This window comes from Sebastes umbrosus, chromosome 11 (assembly GCF_015220745.1).
Source record: "Sebastes umbrosus isolate fSebUmb1 chromosome 11, fSebUmb1.pri, whole genome shotgun sequence".
Classification (NCBI taxonomy): domain Eukaryota; kingdom Metazoa; phylum Chordata; class Actinopteri; order Perciformes; family Sebastidae; genus Sebastes; species Sebastes umbrosus.
In genome coordinates this window covers 17,548,961-17,568,362 of record NC_051279.1, presented here as the reverse complement: position 1 = coordinate 17,568,362, position 19,402 = coordinate 17,548,961, and the positions used below count along the sequence as shown (strand labels likewise).

General features: G+C 40.3%; 1 long non-coding RNA gene across 2 annotated transcripts in view; it reads left to right on the top strand.

Moving 5' to 3' along the window:
* The window catches only part of LOC119496849, a 108,856-nt gene that overhangs the window by 89,388 nt on the left and 66 nt on the right, over positions 1 to 19,402 (top strand). For both annotated transcript variants that reach the window (XR_005208827.1, XR_005208828.1), the window contains exon 5: positions 19,362 to 19,402. This exon is cut by the window's right edge and continues 66 nt beyond it. This is a non-coding gene — a long non-coding RNA (uncharacterized LOC119496849). The remainder of the gene's footprint in view (positions 1 to 19,361) is intronic.

The window sequence follows — 19,402 nt, the reverse complement described above, 5'->3', positions numbered from 1 at the left end:
ACCCAGAGCAGCGCACACATTCTGGGATGAACAGTGAATGGCTTTATAATGTATTTAGTGAGAATACATTCAACAGTGAAAACAGGAAGCTTCCACTTTATGCTTCTCCTGATACAAGAACACATTTATCTGGAGCTTTTAAGACTTAACATCAATATATCCACCTGCTGAACCTCCCACCCAGTGTAAACCACATTTAAACAGAAGCCTGTTTAGTGGAGTTTGTGTCACATAAAAGCTTATTGAGGGATTGGAAGTAGTTCCTTATAAAAACTGTTTATTCTGTTTGGGGCCCAGACAGGTTTTGGAAATTAACACCCACCATCTGTCTGACAGTGATTTTGTCTATATACATACATTTGCATAAAGCAACCATATTTGCCCGTTCCCATGTTGATAAGAGTATTAAATACTTGACAAATTTACCTTTAAAGGTCCCATATCATGCTCACTTTCAGGATCATACTTGTATTTCGTGTTTCTACTAGAACATGTTTACATGCTGTAATGTTCAAAAAGCCCTTTATTTTCCTCATACTGTCAGCCCGAATATGCCTGTATTTACCCTCTGTCTGAAACACTCTGTTTTAGCGCATTTCGATGGAATTGCGACGGAATTGCAACAGAATTGCGTTGCTAGGCAACAGCTTGGGTCCATGTGTACTTCCTGTCAGCTGATGACATTTACATATACTGAAACCAGGAATAAACTGGGACACATTTAGAATGTTTACGTTTTGGGTCTAAATATTGTATATTTGTGACATCACAAATGGACAGAAATCCTGACAGCTTGTTTCAAATGCAGAGTTTCTGAATACGAGCTGTGTGTATTTCCCTGTGGATTGAGCGTTTCGATACTTTCACAGTATTTATATAGGACTTAAGCCTGCTTTATGATAAAAAAAAAAAAAAACATGAAAATCTAACTTTTTTATAATATGGGACCTTTAAGGTACATTTTGAACAGATAAAAAATGTGTGATTCATTTGCGATTAATCGCGATTAAATATTTCAATCGATTGACAGCCCTACTTATGATGTTATATTAATCAGGTAGTTAGCCAGTGGGCTTTATGAATGACATGTTACTGAAATCACAAAAGTCATCCCCTTTTTCAGTAAAGAAAAAATAAGTGTGATGTTAAATGAGGTTCTTTAGCCTGCAATCACCTGAGTTGGCAGGGGCACTGATACACGATGTAAACAAACTTGTGGTGGTACGTGTTAACCTTGTACAGCAGCTGGATTATCGCGATGTCACTAGATCACGCGAGACAAAAAAACAAAAACAAAAATTATGTCTGCTAAAGACGTTAGCGTGGATGCTGTAATAGCATCAGTTATATCGGAACTGGAGTGTATTTCTTCATTGAAAGAAAGTACGGTACTGAAGGCGATGTTTTTGGCCTTCAGTTAGTTTCGCTTTTGTTAGTCAAGTATCTTTTGAAAGTGCCTTGCCTTATCCAAACAGTTTCCAATGACGGCTTCTCAGATGGTTCTGTGAAACAAACCAACTGACATGGTCAGGTTAGGTACGTGTAGCTATAAAGCCAAGGGACAGGCAGATTTAGCAGCAGTGTTACAGGACCTCACCATTTAGCATCTCTGACCTATATTTAATTTGCATGTGTTTTTTTAAGTTGTTCAAAGTGACAAATTAGCTTTCGGGCGTACATTCTACCCCCATTTGTTTGGTAGCTCGTTCATCTTCAGGGAGAAAGAGACATTGGATACAAAACTCATGTGTTGAGGTCTGTGGATCTTTTTTGTGTTGTTTTGCGGCTGTTAGTCAGTGTCACAGTGTCACCGTGACCTCACTGTTTCCTGTCTGCTCAGAGTAACAACAGCATTTTGACTGGAACACGGACAGACACGGGACGGCAAAACATATAACGTTCACCCTTTTGGGTGCAGAATCTTTCTTCAAAGAGAAAACACAGGATGTACTTTACACAGCAGATCAAGTGATGGAATGTACAAGTAGGTACAATTCTGAGGTACTTGCACTTTACTTGAGTTACTTGAATTTTCACTTTATGCCACTACATTTCAGAAGGAAATATTGTAGGTAATTTTTTCCTCCACATGTACAGTATGTGTGTATGTGTTCAAAGTGTCAGATACATATTTAATCAACATTTAAGTAAACAAAAGTATCAGATCTGACTTGGTATTTGGGCCGATACTGACTCAAATCAGAATCTAACAATAAATATGTTGTTTGAAGGTATTTCACACTTGCTTGGTTGCTTTTAATAATATATAAAAATGTAGCAATTTATATCTATGTATTTATTTCTTACATTTTATTTCAAGGAAGTCAGGAAAGCAATTTTTAAATCAAGTCTGATGTTACCTTACACATAAAACAATGATCCCACTCACTTCCACACAGTGAAGCATACAGCTTATTAATTAAACACTGGTATCGGATCGCTACTCGGTATCAGCTGATACACAATGCCAAGGTATCAGTATCGGGACTGAAAAATGCATCCCTACTCGGTATCGGCAGATGACTGGGACATCCCTACAAGACATATAATCAGGTTATAAAATATGACGCATTGTCATATTTGATTAAACTTCCCAACAGTTTATAAATTAGTTAAAATTAGTTCCTGGAAAACTAAAAATCCAGCAGCCAGTGTGGCCCATCGATTGGATGTGAAGTAGTATGTCTGGCACTTCTGAGTACATTTGCATAGTTTTAGGCACTCTTACATGCCATGCCTGACTTTCAGCCTATTTATAATAGATGCGTGTTGTTGTGTGAGATGCATGCATCAGAATCCAGGACAGTTGTTGTGGGGACCAGGCTGATGGTGAAACAACAACAGTTGATTGTACTGAATGTTTCTGGCAATGAAAAGTAGTACTCTTCCTTTGTGTCTTCTCTCTTCCCTCCTCTTCCCATCCCTCCTCCTACAGTATATCCCCTCTCTCTCTCTCTCTCTCTCTACCTCTCTCTCCTCTTCCCCTTTGCTTTTTCTCACATCGCTTCCTCCTTTACTCCCCACTCTCCCCTTTCCTTCTCTCCCCTCCTCTGCAAATCTATATGCAATCATCCCACTGCAGCAGTCTAATTTAAATGTGGAACAAATGTTGTGACAGACTAAAGCTGGATAGAAGTCCTTATCCGCAGAGTGAGAACTGAATTATCCTGCTTGACTGAGCTGCTGACACACACACATTAAGAGGAAGAGAGGGAGAAAGAGAGACAGAGAGAGAGGGCACAAGTCTCATCTGAATTAAACCAACCTTTCTGTCCGTCTATTAGTCACCCTGGAAGCCAGTAATTCCTTAATTCCACTATGGAGAGACATTCACACATATTCTTTGACTAGAATTTGTCTGTTGAGTTTCCTCTTTCCTCAGTGGTCCCCCTGAGCCACCTGTGGAAGGAAACCGAAAGGGATACTTCCGCGATTTAGTATTGCACTTCTATAAAGTTGGAGACTTGTAAGAGACAGATTAAAAGTCTCATGAAATAGTATCATTACTTCCCTACTTTTTAGAAACACCCACTAGTGCAACCTGATGTCACCCCCGAAGATACACTGTTTTTCAGGAAGATCAAGAGCTGATTTAAAAGGATCTTTTAAAAAAAAAAAAAGAAGAGGATTCACTCATGGGGGAAAAAACTGAACTGAACCAACTCAATTTCTATCTTTTGTTGCTTATTGTTAAACCTCTGGAAAGTGGTGTTTTTTTTTAATTCAACTCTGGACTCTTTATTTACAGTGAATGTTGGACTTGCATTTGATTATCTTACACTTAACTCCCCCAGATCCACTTTGTTTGAACCAATCCAACAGCATCTAATCAAGTTTCAGGAGAAAACCATGAAGAACTAACGTTATGTTACTGAGCACCAGTTGGATCCAGTTACTCTGCTGTTAAAATTACGTTACATTTGGTGAAGAGCGCATGTGGCTTGTTTAGGACTCGAGACCTGAGTCGGGACTCGAGTGCACAGACTGGAGACTTGAGACTTGTGACTTGCAAAACAATGACTTGGTCCCACCTCTGGTAGCCTATACCCAGTGAAATGTCACCATGTCAGTGAATTTAAACTACTGCTTGCAATCTGAAGATATACAGTATATAGACACATGTACACATTACAGGGGGATTTATTGGTTTTGTTTTTGTTGTTTTTTTACCGTGGTATCGAATTTGGTATTGAGAATACTAGATTTCTGGTATCGTCATATCTTATCCCTCCCCATAATCTCTATTGCAATTATTAAGCCTTTTGTGACATAGAAACACTACTGTTTGTCACGTGCGTACTATGTTTCTGGGTAATAAGAAATATTACAGATTGTGGAAGCAGATGTGGTGAGGAAAAAACAGGCGTTACCTGTTGCCTAGTTACAGAAGTATTTTAACTTTCTTCCTTTCAAGTTCACGTGTGGTTTGCAGATGATAAAATTATGTTCTCCAGAGAGTGCCACAATGCTATCTGGGAAATGTAGGAACTGTTCACAAACTAAAGTGGAAGAAGACAAGGCAGTGCTGAGAAAAAATGTAACATCATCATGAATCAAATCCTTTGATGTATTGAGCATTACTGACTGAAGATCAAACAGTGACACAGAAGGAGGAAATAGTCGTGCTGACCAGGATGAATCCAATACAGTAAAGGGATGGTACGAGTAGTTCTTTGGTCCTTCAACTTCTGGTCCTATTTACAGCTTTTTGTGAGTATCTCATAGTTCTTATACTATCGCTAATAGAAACCGGTTTCCAAAAAAAGGTTCTAAAAAACAACAATAACTTCCCAAAAAAGATTATCTTGCACCAAAATGGGTCCCAGCAAAGCTTGCTCTAATTGTTCACTGCAGACAAAACAGTTGTTTATCAGAGAATCCGTGTTGTCGCCAGCCAAAGTGTTTTTATTTTGGGTCATTCAGCCTGGATGATCCAGATTGCTGCTGTTACAATAACAACACATCAATGTTTAATAGTCTGCAATGCAGAGATAACGCCTCCGATAGTCACACTGAAATCTGTGAATGTGTGTGTGTTTGAGTGTGATTTTTTTGCATGTCAGTTACAAATAGAGACAGAGAAAGAAAGATGGGGAGGGGGAGAGGGAAACTATATGGGAGTATTTGACATAAATACTGTATGTTAAGAAATATCCATATAACTCCATTCCCATTAATATTTATTTACTTTTACAATCAGACTGACTGTTATTTCTGGTCATCCCTGAGCTGCGCGCCAATCCTGTTTCATAACAATTTGATTTATTCTTCCAACCGGGACAATGATAAGAAAGACGATAGTGCTGCCAAGTCCTCAAAGAGCAGACTACAGAAGACACAACATGAAACATTCAGGAGAAATTGGCAACTGCTTTTTTAGTGTAAATAAATCAATTAGATGTACAGTGCCTGGAATAAAACACATTTTCCAAGGCTATGGGCCCATTTTCTGGTTCAGAGCTGCTGGTGCTGTCACAAAATGGAGCTCATTTGGCTGTAAAAACCAAACAAGGACACTATATTTCCATAAACTGAGACTGGGAGTAGTGATTATCACTATGTTTTCAGGAAGTATGGGTCAAATTGAATGTTAACACTGTGAATACTGCAGTGGATTCCAAGTTTAAATATCCCCTATTCAACAAAAGATGCACCAACAGGAAATACACAACAATGGAACGATAAATGAGTCCTTTGACACATCAGCATTTCCAGGATATATAATAATTCGTGCACTGGGGTCATAGACTTTAGAAGAAAGTGGATTCATTGATTTTTTTGGGGAAGTAGAACAAGATGTTAAGACACCACTGACATGTTGTCACCTTATAAAGTTGATATGGCTAACATGTCAGCAGTTTCCTATTTACACATCCAACAGACATTGAGCAACATTATCATTCATTTGGAGTCGTGTTTCTGTCTACTTGATTATTGTAAGTCCAATATTTACTCTCCTTTTAGCTCCGTTTTGGTCTCCACCAACTCCTGAGGGAAATATCTGGCTCTTTAGCTGCTAAATGCTTATTATTATTATTATTATGTTCACCAGCTATAATTGTTAACTGTCTCTGTCCGTCATTTGGTGTTGAGCAGGTAGGTAGCTAAGTTCTGCCAGCCACTTAAATATGGCCTGAGCCGGCATCTATCCATCTGTCATCCACTAATTACTAATTGGACATTTCTAGTGCAACGCCCATTCATGGCGTGCCCGTTCGGAGCGCGTACCCATTCGGAACGGGCTGATTGCATGGCTCCTGGTAGCCTCCCGGTATTGCTGCTTGCAGCGTTGTCGGGGGCTTGTGGCCAGTTGGCGCGTTCTGATTGCTTGGTCCCAAGGAAGTGCTGCTTGCGGCAGTGTCGAGAACCGCTCATTGCTCTTTGACTTCGCTCTTTGAGAAGAGTTAGGTTGTAATGTTAGTATATCCAGCAGCAAAACTGAACTGCCTGAGTTGCGGTCTCGAACCATGCATGCTCGAGCCTGCAGAACCCTGAAGCCCCACCCCTGCCGCTGAACAGAGCACTGTTTGCTTGTTTATTCAGATTTTATTAATATTGAATGTGACGCATGTCCAAATTCCACCAAATTCGACAAAGCACTCCCATGGGTCCCCAGCAATACACCAGCTAAGTGTGAAGTTGATCGGATAAGCGGTTCTCGAGATATGCGAAGGACATACAGACAGTTAAATAAGCATTTAAAAGCACTTATCATGGCTTCAGTGATTTGCTGTGGTTGTTGTTGGTTGAGTAGGGTTGGTGTCTTTAATTACAAACATGGCTAATGTATTTGCGAACTGTAATTGAACCAGTTGTTCACACTTACACAGCTGTCCTGACTACTGTATGTCAAGACCAACACCTGGTTGCTGTTATACTGTATGTTATAATACATACAATGAAACTAATCACAGGAAGTTGCAGGTGATGGGAACATCTATTCCCTGTAGAAGTACAGAACATTAACCGTGTGTGTTTGTTTAAAAGCTCTACAGCTGCTGAGTGAGCGTGTGTCAGATGCAGGTATGTTACTTTGAGATCTGAGTTGTGTTTGTAAAATTATTCCAAAACTCTGTGGCTGGTTTTGTTACTGAGCTGTTACCTTTGTATGCCCTAAGGCACACACACAAACACACAGGTGACTGTTGCTTTATGCCATGTTGTTTTCCCCAGGGCAATCACAGAGCAGTCACACACACACACACACCATCCACCTCGGCTTTTAACTCTTTCCAGCCTGACAGACAGACAGGTTATCATACTGACAGTCTATTATCTGCCTGTCTATGTATCATCCATGTATCCCAGTGGTGTTCAGTATTTTGGTGGCACATTTAAGAAAAACAACAAGATTCTCAGGCAAACTGAATTGACCCAAATTGGTTTAGCTTGGAGGGGAAGAAAAAGATAAGCTCATTAAATTTAATTTTAGTCATTTGCTGTTGATGTGGACTAGATTTCAAGGAAACACGTAAACTAGCTTCTGCATTTATGTGGCGTATTTTATTTTCAGAAAAGTGTTAAGGACAGGTTAGGATGCAACTGTTTGAAATAGGCTCGTAATTCATGTTCAGACAAACCACATTTAAAATTGTCCATGTTTTTTTTTCTATTTGCTCCTCTTCCTTTCCATCTTTTCGGCCATTCTTTATATCTTTGTCATCTCTGTTTTGCCAGTAAATTCGTTTTTATTTGATCTTCTCTTCCTTGTTTGTGTGTTTGTGTGTGTGACCATGACTAACAGGTCACTGCTGTTCAGCACTGCAGCCAATCCCTTTAGGGCCTCGTCTCTGCTGCTTGTTTAGCGACCTTGACAGCCTTTCTCTGTCCCTCTGAGTCGCACTATTCCCCCTCTCCCCTCCATCCTTCTCGCCCGCCTCTTTAATGCCTTTTTTTGTTCTTTTCCCTCTTTCCCTTTTTCTTTCCCTCTGATCTCCTCTCTGTTCTTGCTCTTGTCCTGGTCTTTCCTCTTTGCTCCATGTTTAGCAACCTTGACAGCCTTTTTCCATCCCTCTAGGTCAAATCATCCCTCCTCGCTCTCTGTCCCCTCGTCTCTCTCCTCTCATTCCTCTCTTTCATCTCATCACTTCACAGTTTTCCTTTCTCTCCCTTCTACTTTCCTCCTTGGTTTCTCCCTATTCACAACCTCCAATTTATGTCAGTGTGTTATGTTGTTACAAAGTCGAATGCAAACTCAATGCAGTGTCCAGTGAATTGTCAGTATTGAGCAAATGTTAACTGTTTTTGCTGTAGCCTGCAGGCTGATGTTGCAGATCAATACTTATTACAACATTAAAGGGCATTTAGTGTCTTATAGGATATCTATTTCCAGTGTTAAGTTTGGTACCTTATTCTCATTTAGTAGTCATTTATTATGACAAAAGCATGCATTTGTTTTTGTCACATTTTAGTCAGTTGATATGTTTGATATTTATAGTTTTGTAAAAATTAGGGCTGTCAAATTTAACGTGATAATACTGCGTTAACGCAGATTTGTTTTAACGCCACTAATTTCTTTAACGCATTAACGCAATTGATCTGTCGGAGGTTGTAGCGGGCTCAGTTTTAAAGCTAAAGTGAAGATGCTGTTATCATGTGAAACAAAAAAAACTAAGGAATCCATTGGCACCCTGTCATACTAGCATGACACTAAAGAGGCAAAATAATGCTGCAAACATATGCTAAATTTTGGTGAGGAAAAACTGTCATGGCCCTTGACCTCTGACCTCATGATATGTGAATGAAAATGGGTTCTATGGGTACCCACGAGTCTCCCCTTTACAGACATGCCCACTTTATGATAATCACATGCAGTTTTGGGGCAAGTCATAGTCAAGTCAGCACACTGACACACTGACAGCTGTTGTTACCTGTTGGGTTTGAGTTTGCCATGTTATAATTTGAGCATATTATTTTAAGCTAAATGCAGTAACTATGAGGGTTTCTGGACAATATTTGTCATGGTTTTGTGTTGTTAACTGATTTCCAATAATAAATATACACATACATTTGCATAAAGCATAAAACATATTTGCCCACTTCCATGATAAGAGTATTAAATACTTGACAAATTTCCCTTTAAGGTACATTTTGAACAGATAAATAATGTGTGATTTATTTGCGATTAATTGCGATTAAATATTTTAATCAATTGACAGCCCTATAAAATATAAAAAAGTTGTTGTATTTTATGAAATATTTTCACTTACCCTTCATCAAGCACTTAGAACTTGCCATTGCTAATCATTGATTGATAGATACTGACCGTGTTTGTTTACCGTGTCACATTGAGATGGGAGTTTTAACTTCTTTGGTTGTTTTCTAAGGCTACTGCGGTGCACGTCCGTTGTTTGTTCTGTCAAGGTTACACGTCTTGTTTTTGTACATGAGATGAACACAGACTGTTTCATCCGTTGCACCTGCAGCCACACATTTCCTACAGTGTCATGTGTTTGATTTTTGTGAGAACAATCGTTATGAGAAAAGACTGTGTTAAGACTGCTGTGACTGAGTTTTACTCCTAGCGAGTGTTGTGACTCCCACTTGGAAATGAACTCTGAAATCACTTCAAACATCGTCTAGTGTAAGATCAGCATGAGCCAGCAAACTCTTTGACTCACCTCCTCCCATTTGTCTCTCTCCTCCCCCATGCCCTCTCCATCCCTCTCCCCTCTCCAACATCCCCTCTCTCACATCTTATCCTCTCTATATACTTGTACCTCTTTTCTTCTCCCACTTCCTCCCTCTCTCTATCCACTTCCTTTCTTCTCCCTTACCCGCTCTTCCTCTGCCTCTCCCCTCCTCTTTCTCTCGCTCGTCTCCTAATCCCTCCTCTCCACCCTAATTTAAACTCTTTGAAGCCTTCAATAAGGCTCCATAATAAGCTTCTCCCTCTCCAGGCAAGGCAAGGGAGCAGCCTCCCAGTTGCATTCTGCCGCTGTGTGAGTGCTGGCGTGTTTGTGTGTGTGTTCTCTGTTTATTAGCGTCTCTGCTTGTGAGCTTCCACGCCTGTGTTTGTGCATGTAGCGTGCAGTGTGTGTGAGTAGTGAGTAGTACCTAAACGCTGAGCAGAGAGCCGTGAGGGGAACAGAGGAGCATATTGTGGAACATATCAGAATACGACTCCACTGCAGATTAAACTGTATAAGTAGGTTATTGATGCAAACCGTTCCGCAACAGTTAGAATTCAGTTACATGTAATTGAATTGAATTGAATTGAATGAGTTCCTCATTAAGGACAGTGTCAAAGCCTAAGTTAATGCTCTGACCACTTTTCCAACAGATGTACAGAAGATGCCACAGTTTGGTCCACTGAACCCATTTGTTGTTCGATTGCTTACATTACAATAGGGAAAACAGCTTTTAAACACTTAAAACAACATACAGTAAGTTTACCTTTTCCTCACATGTTGATGCTGTGCAAATAGTGACCCTTGTCTCAGAGAAGCCAAGTGCGACGTTAAAATGATGCAAAACTGGAGACTGATTTTCACATGCCGTCTCCTACAAACTGTCAACTTTGGTCTCTTTTAAGATAAGGTAAGATAAGATAAGATATTCCTTTATTAGTCCCGCAGTGGGGAAATTTACAGTGTACAGCAGCAAAGGGGATAGTGCAAAAAACAAGATGCATCAGCTAACACAGTAAAAAAAGAGCTCAACAAAGTGTAACAAAATATGAACCATTTAAATAGAAGGAAGCATGACCACAATCTTTCCCTAACTTTAACCAACTAGTTTAAGTTGCCTAATCTTAACCAAATCTTAGCTATACAGGTTCCAGATCAGAAAAGGCCTATATGAATCATGAATCAACGTTTTTTTGAAGGCACTGACAAACAGTGACTACGTTTACATGCAAAAACATTCAGTTTTTTGCCCTTATTCTGAAAAAGGCAATATTCCTACTAAGCTGTGTACATGGCTGAATATTTCACTAATATTCCCGTTGACGTGCAGCCGTGCAAACTTCGATTAAGGTAAAATGCCCCCATGACGTACGTCCTACGGGCTACACCATTGATATGGTGTAACCGTATTGATTCATAATGTTTAAAAGTAGGCATGTTTCTCCATCCGAACCAGAAATGTGGTCTTTTCTTTTGGGCATGCATCTCTAAGCACATCCTTGCAAACTGTTGGCTAGTTGGTTTGTATCATAGGCTGTATTTAAGAAGTGGACGTAGTCACTGTGACATCACCCATTGGTTTATGGACTGCCGTTTTGAAGCCTCGGGTTCGGCAATTTGGCCGACGCCATCTTGGTCTTTGGTTGTCACCATCTTGTTTTTTTGCAACCGGAAGTGACACGAGAGGGTGGAGCTAAGTACAACTGAATGCTGAATGAGACATTCATGAACTGAAAACACACTAGGAAAGGGTCTGAAAACACGGACAACTCCCAGACCGGACAACACCGTGGTAGCGACCTGTCAATCACAAGGTAGCCACGCCCTAAAGCATACTCTACTTTATCATCTATTTGACTCTGAATGGGACCATAATTTACTAAATGAACATCATGCTGTATTGAAGAGGACTTGAAACTAGCGATTGAGACCATAAACTCATGTTTACAATGTTTACTGAGGTAATAAATCAAGTGAAAGTAGGCTCATTTTCTCATAAACTTCTATACAACCTGACTTCTTTTTGCAACCAGAGGAGTCGCCCCCTGCTGGCTATTAGAAAGAATGCAAGTTTAAGGCACTTCAGCATTGGCTTCACTTCTCAGACCCGGAAGTTGCCCACTGGTTTATGTACAGGTGTACAACGCACAGAGCTGGCCGGAAACAGGCACGAGGAGTTTGTCGCAAACTGTGGTAAAAACTCCAGTTGAGATGCATAAACCAAATGTGCTGAATACATATCCAAAGAATGCTCCTAAAACCCAAATGATATCGGTATATCCCACATGTCTTAATCGGAAACTGCTCCATTCAGAATATTCAAACGGCATATGTTGTTTACATGACCCGTATTAAATTGGAAATATTGTCATATTCGGAATATTAATCGAATATTAGTGTGCATGTAAACATAGTGTCATCCTGCCGAGGGCTGCCAGCTCAGAAACGCTTGTATGTGTCATTTACCTTTATTTTGTTTAGATTAGAGGACTTGTTGCTTCATACAAATGATCATACCTCAACAGAACGGACCCGTTAGTTAAACTCCTCAAGATGGCATATGCCATCTACAGGGAGTCTGTATTGTTGGTGATGGACAACCTGTTTACTGTCACTGTTTGTTTCATTACTGGCGTCAATGGTGGTAATTTGGCAGGTTATCTGTAGTTCTCTTTGAGCTATAATAGATTAGAAACTGGTTTCAGCACACATTCATACACACTGAAAAACCAGCATAAAGCCTTTAGCACTGGTCTGAGAGAACACACACACACATTGCTTTCTGTGCACACACACACACACACACACAGAGATCCAGCTCCATGAGTTTATCTTCATGATGATAGTAATCAGTATGAAGCCCACTGGCTACAGCAGCAGACTGCTTGGTAGTCATTACCGTTAGCTTAACTGTTTACACCCGTTAATCAAATTAGCAAGTCGCACACACACAAAATTGTACACACACAAACATGCATACAAATATACAGAGATACACTAGTTGTACACACACATTGAAACACACTCGTATACACACACACACACACACACCTTCAGTAGGAGGCGCACACACACACACACACACACACACAGACACACACACGCACACACAGGGGATGTAAACATGGAGAAGGGCTCAGAGTTCCATCTGAGATTAATTATCTGTCCTACAGCAGAGACACAGGCAGCGGCAGAGAGAGGTGGAGCGAAAGAGGAAGAGAGATCTCCACACTTGTGTCGGTATGAGAGATATAAATGAGTATGAATGCAGAAAAGATGGTGAGGAAGAGGAAGAGATGCGAGGAGCCAGTGGGTGGCAGACAGACAGACGGGGAACGAAGATGTGTGCAGGAGTTGAACTTCTACCTCTCATCTTAAAAACTGAAATCTCAGAGTACTCTAAGTATCCAAACAAATAACAAACACACAGTGACAACCAGAGCAGGGAGCCTGGAGGCTATAAGAGAGCTTTTAGTATCTACTTGCGTTTGCATGTGTTGTCTTGAGGCCAGTGTTTTGAGGCAACGGTGATGGGAAGTTTTGTTTCCAGTAAGAATGGAGAGTGGCAATAAATCAATAGGTCTGATACAGTGGGCTCTGAGTATCAATATATAATGGAAATAGGGATAATAGTTGGTTGAATAGCCCACATACATTACCTTAAAAACTGACCATGTAACAGGAGCTATTAGCCATTACAGCAAATTACAGCACCTCTTAGAGACTAAATGAACTGTCTGTGTTGCATCTCTTCCAAAGGCAGCAGCAGCAGAACCGCCAGGCTCAAGAGTAGAGTTGAGTTTTTTTATGTCTGACACAAGATTTCAGTCTTTTCACTGTGTCGGAGCCAATCACTCCAGATGAGTGGCAGGTGCTGTAGCATGAACTTAACAATATACCTCCTGCCTCAAGGCAAAAAGTTGGATATTTTAGCTTTTTAGGAAGTCACAGTCTGGCCAGGATTCAACTGCATGGTGGATTCTCTAAAGGAAGAGTTTAACATTTTGGTTAATACGCTTATTGGCTTTCTTGTCAAGAGTTAGAAGAGAAGATCATCTGTCCGAGATAAAGACTGGAAGAACAGCTAGCCTGGTCCAAAGGTGTCAAATCTGTCTAGCACCTCTAATGCTCACTAATTAACACGTTATGTCACTCTATGTGTTTAATTCATACAAAAAAAGTGTAAATAAAGCAATTCATTGTTTTATCGTGGGGTTATGTGCCGCTGTGGCTTCCTGGAGTCTCAAAGCAAATAAGCGCTGGACCTTTGAAACAGCAGTTGACAAAACAATCTCACCACAAGGTCCACTAATTGCTTACAATATCACACTACACTGCTTTAGACCTGGTTTTCTGCTCCCCGACAGTTTTTGGAGCTCCCAGACAAAAGCCCCAGATCAGAGCCATATGCACATCGGCATTCATATATCATGTAATTTACCATGTATTTCTCGCGTGTGTTTTGTGACAAAACATAGTTTGAAGGCCTCATTGGGGATTCCTCCTGGGGAAAGATCTTGTATCAGTCATGTAGTGTGCAACCACAACGACTTAAAGACTCCAGATTACAAGACAGCAAGTAGTGTAGTGCTAACAGCACAGTGATCTGACAACTTTGAAAGTTGTGTAGTGTGAACTAGGCATTGGTAGCTGATCTGGAGCTTTCGATCATATCACATGATCTTCATCAGCAGATCGGGTCTGCTGTTTCCAAAGTAAAGTGGGATCTTTGAAACTCAACTTCAAAGCCAATATAGTATGAACGAGAAGTCCTTAAAGTGCTACGCCATCTGCGGATGAAGATCATGTGATATCATCAAAAGCTCCTGAACGGCTACTGAATCGACCTCAAGATGAGATTGTTTTGTCAGCTGGCAAAGATGTCTTGAACATATAACATTAAATGGTGGAAAAAATTTTCAGAGAATTAAAAAAATCTGTAAATAACTGGTTTTCTGTTCCTTGAACGGTAGCACTCATTTTTGAGGGATGGAGACAACAGCCATGCAGCGGCGGTCTATAAGTAAATTGTATCAATGGAGACAAGAGGTTACAGCTAGGTGATAGAAATATCCTCAATGAGCTTCAAAAGTACAACTCTCATCGTGGCTGCGAACCAAAGCAAGCTAATCACTGGCAGAGAGGAGCGTTGTCCCAAAGTGGAAGATGCAGAGAAAGAAAAAAAGGGAGATAGACACACAGACTGACAGTTTGAATGCAATTGTACTTTTATTACTGTATCACCATAGTCTGTGATAACCAAAAGATGCATTATACATTACAAAAAACAAAAATCTGTGCGTCAGCATAACGCGAAGAAAAAATGAGAGCATTCGTCACAGCTCGTCAGCGTTTTATCAGGAGCTTTGTACCACGCACTCGCAGGGAAATAATCAGTTTGGCAAGTGACTCAATCCAATAACAAAAACAGAATTTACGCTTTCTATTTTTTCTTCGGCTTTCCATAAGCAAGGAAATGAGAAATGGATTTTAATTGTTTCACGATTAGCAAAAAAAAAGGAAACAATTAGGCACGTCTCCAGTGATGTCACTGTCTCCGAGACGGTGATGCATCAGTTTGCGGTGCGAACTGGAAGTTGTTCAAAAGTAGAACTCTGGCTGACTGTTACACTATTTCCCTCTGCAGTCTAAATGTTCCCTGTAAAGATTAATGGAGAATAGGAGACTCCGTGTGTGTGTGTGTGTGTGTGTGTGTGTGTGTGTGTGTGTGTGTGTGCGTGTGTGTGTGTGTGTGTGTGTGTGTGTGTGTTTGCTGTTTTGTGTGTGTGTGAGTTATCCTGTATGCGGTTTCCTTGTAATGAGACAGTGAGAGGATGAGACTAACTAAAGCAGCGAGATTAGCAGGCAGCCATCTACTCTGTGATCCCATTTTACAACAGCTATACACCGGCTTTATCAAAAGTGTACATTATAAATACACGCTTGACTGTTTTTAGACACACACTCGGAGACAGATTAGCAGGCAGCCATTCATTTCTGATCCAATCTTTCAATCCACGATTTCCTGCAGTGACTTTTAGTGACGCTACCATACTGACTGCTAAATTAATTTCAGTAATCCATTATGTGCACAGATTATATTACAAGTGTTCATGAACAGGTACATGACTAACCCGACCTATCTAAAACACAGTCTTTGGAGAATATGAAACTTATAAGTGTCTCCACTGAAGTCAACAGTGAACTCCTTGATTTGATGTTTTTAGATCTACATCCAGTTTATCTTCACTATCCCTCTCTGTATTCCACATGCAAAGTCACTGGTGCATTTCAGTAAATCACTTCAAAGGTTTTAATGGTTATCAAGTAGGTACAATAAGGTTAGGTGTCTAAGTACAGTACTTGCTGTTAATTTATGGGCTCAAACCAGGATCATTCTGAGCTTCTGAAATGATGTTCAGAGGTAATTCCAACGTCTGCATCCAACCTGCATAATAAACCCAGTTTGTGGATGTGTAGAAACGATTTGCAGTTGTTGAAAATGTGTGAATAGAAATTATGCACAAATTATATTACCTAAGGCTGAAGGGGAAAAAAAAGCTTAAAACATCTGAGTGCAGGTTTAAACCAGAAAACTGCGTAAAACTCAGCACTCAAAGTGACACTGGAGTTACAAATGCACAGATACATTTAAAGCTGAAGTAGGCGAGATTGGAGCAAATATGATTTAAAAAAAGTTATTTTTATAAAACGGTCGCTATATCGTGACAGTAGTACATGAAACCGGTAACCTGAAAAAAATCATGTGCCTCTGTGTCCTCCGGTGTCCTCCGATGCTCCTAACGGCATCTGCAAGATTTCACAGACCGGAGTAAAAACAAGCAGTGAGAGCTGATCTGAGGTCTGCTGTCCAGCTGCCGTCTATGAGCAGCTGTCAATCACTCGCGAACTCCGACCAAATGGTCAAACTAGGCAGCGCTGATCAAATATGAATCAATATTATGTTATGTTAATGCCTATTTCTCGCCTCAAATGATTTCAGAATCATCTTGTAGTGTACTGTTTAGCTGTAAAATGAGAAAGTTTGTGACGCCGCCACCATTGTGTAATCTGGTGAAGGAACGCCAAGTTCCGGTCACATGACCGGAGCACAGCCAATAGGAACGCTCTCTCAATGAAATGACCTGTGATTGGTCAAGGTCTCCCGTCACAGGATTTTTTAAAGCCTGAAAACAGAGCCATGAGGAGGTGCAGAAGTCTAGTTATCTCTCAGAACACTTGACTGACAATATGCTGAAAGGTTATTATGGAATTTTTGCCCCAATGATGCCAAAAATATACTGCCTACTGCCACTTTAAGTTACAATATGAATTTTGCAAAAAAATAAGAATTTGTGCACAGTTTTTTATTATATTTTAATCTAAAACTACACCTCTGCTTGTTTAACCACAGCTATCACACATTCATATATGCATGAATGCACACAAACATAAGCAGACAGATGAGCGTATATATACACAGAGACTGTAAACTCACACACACTCACAAACATAGACTGCAGAAAAAGACAGAACCCCTGCCAAGTGTTGAGAAAACAAGCAGGGAGAGAAAGGTAAAGAATGGATGAGAAACGAGAAAAAAATGCTGGATAAGACACAAGTAGAGGGAAATAGAGGAAGAAAAACAGAGACAAAGACAGAGAGGTAAATCCAGGAAAACCGTGTAAAGACACAGAGATGGTGTGGAGAATATAGAGAAAGGATGAGTTGGACAGGAAGGATACAATAGAGAATAATTAGAAATGAAAACCTGCAGCAAATTAAAGAGAGATAAAAGGTTAAGGAGTTAAGATTACAGTTGCTACATACAGCGGTATTAAGTTCTTCGAAAAAATTCTATTAACACTTTAATGCTATTCAAGAGCAACCAATACCTCCCTTTTGACCGTCCACTTACTTCAATACAAACATCTACTGAGTTACATGTAGAAGAAGAAAAGCATAAGAGATGATGATACGGATGACAAAAGTGATGACTGTCTCCCAAGAATTGCTATTAATATTATTATTATCAATTATACACAACAATTTGCATTAACAAATATGCTTTATAGGAATGTATAATGTTTTTATCAACACAAGGAAATGTTAACATTAAACACATCTGCAAACTGTTCCCTTGCAATCAATCAATCAATCAATCATGATCATTTTTATACAAACGTCTGTTTTATACACATGTCTAATAATTATTTTGCAACCTTGCCTGGACCTGAGCGTTCGCAATACCTTAATCAATTAAGGTTAATCGCCGTCATGTCCCTTCAGTCTTCACCCGTCCAACACAGTGGCCGGATATTGCTTATCCAGACTTCTATACATATTTGACTGAATCACGTTAGGCTAAGTGTTGTCTGTAAATAACCAACGTGTTAATAGCCAACTGTTTGATCTATAGTTCGAGACGACAGTCTGATGCTGCTATAACGTCAATGTACGACTATATTACTGTAGCAGCCTCACACTCAAGCTGACGTTAGCTGGCCATGCTAGTCATTGTCACCAACATCATTTGTTGGTGCAACCAACTACACAGCAACTCTTCGGCATAGCGTTATTACTATTACTGGTTTGTTTAAAGTAGAAGTTTGGAGACCTGTTTCAACTTCTTCTGTTTACGCTGTTACCATTTACGAGGGATGAGGGATTGTTTTCTCCCAAAAGGGGGCGTGGTCATGCAAGTCTACTCTGGATGACGTATTACCCATCTGATGTATACTCATTTTTACTGAATAGAGTCTAATGTAAATCAAGGGCACCTCCCGTTAACTGGCTGCTAACAGCTAATGGTAACTAGCTCATGTCCTGCCAATTTCAACACAGATTTGTTGTTGACAACGTAGCATTAGGGAAACAATAGGGAGCGTCCCCTGGACGTGTAGATAGTGAGTTCACTGCATTTCAAACACGTTTGCTATCGTCCCTGGGAGAACAGGATGCCATTAGTCCCGAGCCCTGACAGTACTTACGGTACATGCGGTAGAGAAATGAGTACAGTCACGTTTTCAGAATTTTAGCATCAACTTGGTACTGAAGTATCGGTTCTCCTGACATCACTAGTCGCCATGGATGAAGAATGAGCAATTGAGAGAGAAGTTAAAATCCTGCTTTACTGCCTCACCTTCACAAACCTGGCCAATTACTGTGTGAAGTCAGAAAATTAAACAAAAATTGTCAAATGCAGCCCCCCAGTTACGAGATGGAAAGGTGAGGGAAGAGGGGGTTTCAAATAGTTTGAAGCATACTGACGCCGGACACGAACGCTGGTCTCCGGTGTCAAAGTCCTCCTCTGTGGCACTTCTGTGCTCTAAAAGGATGGCATTTTTTTCTAGATGGGAAAAACATTTGTTGGTGAATATAATCTAATGATGTTTACTCCAAAAAAGTTTTCGACACAGCAAAGTGGTACTGTATAAATATATTTTTGTAGGAGAGAGATGTCATCATGTGTGATTCAGTTGGTATTTGCTTCACAAGCAAAACCCTATCCGGTAGCATTAATTTAAAAATGCATCTAGTTTAACAGCATCAATACCACAGAGAGAAATGATTTCATTTCTTCACCACATTCCACATAATTACAGCGAGGTAGGTAGTGGAGCGCCAGTAGGAGGCAGTCAGAGAGACAGAGATGTTGTGCTAATTGTGGTCTACCCCTGGTGCGGGTGGAAATGAGCTCCTGAAATAACTACTTCCTGGTTCTATTTTCAGCTGAGGTCAGCGGCGGAGGAGTACGCCACGCTGAGAGGTGC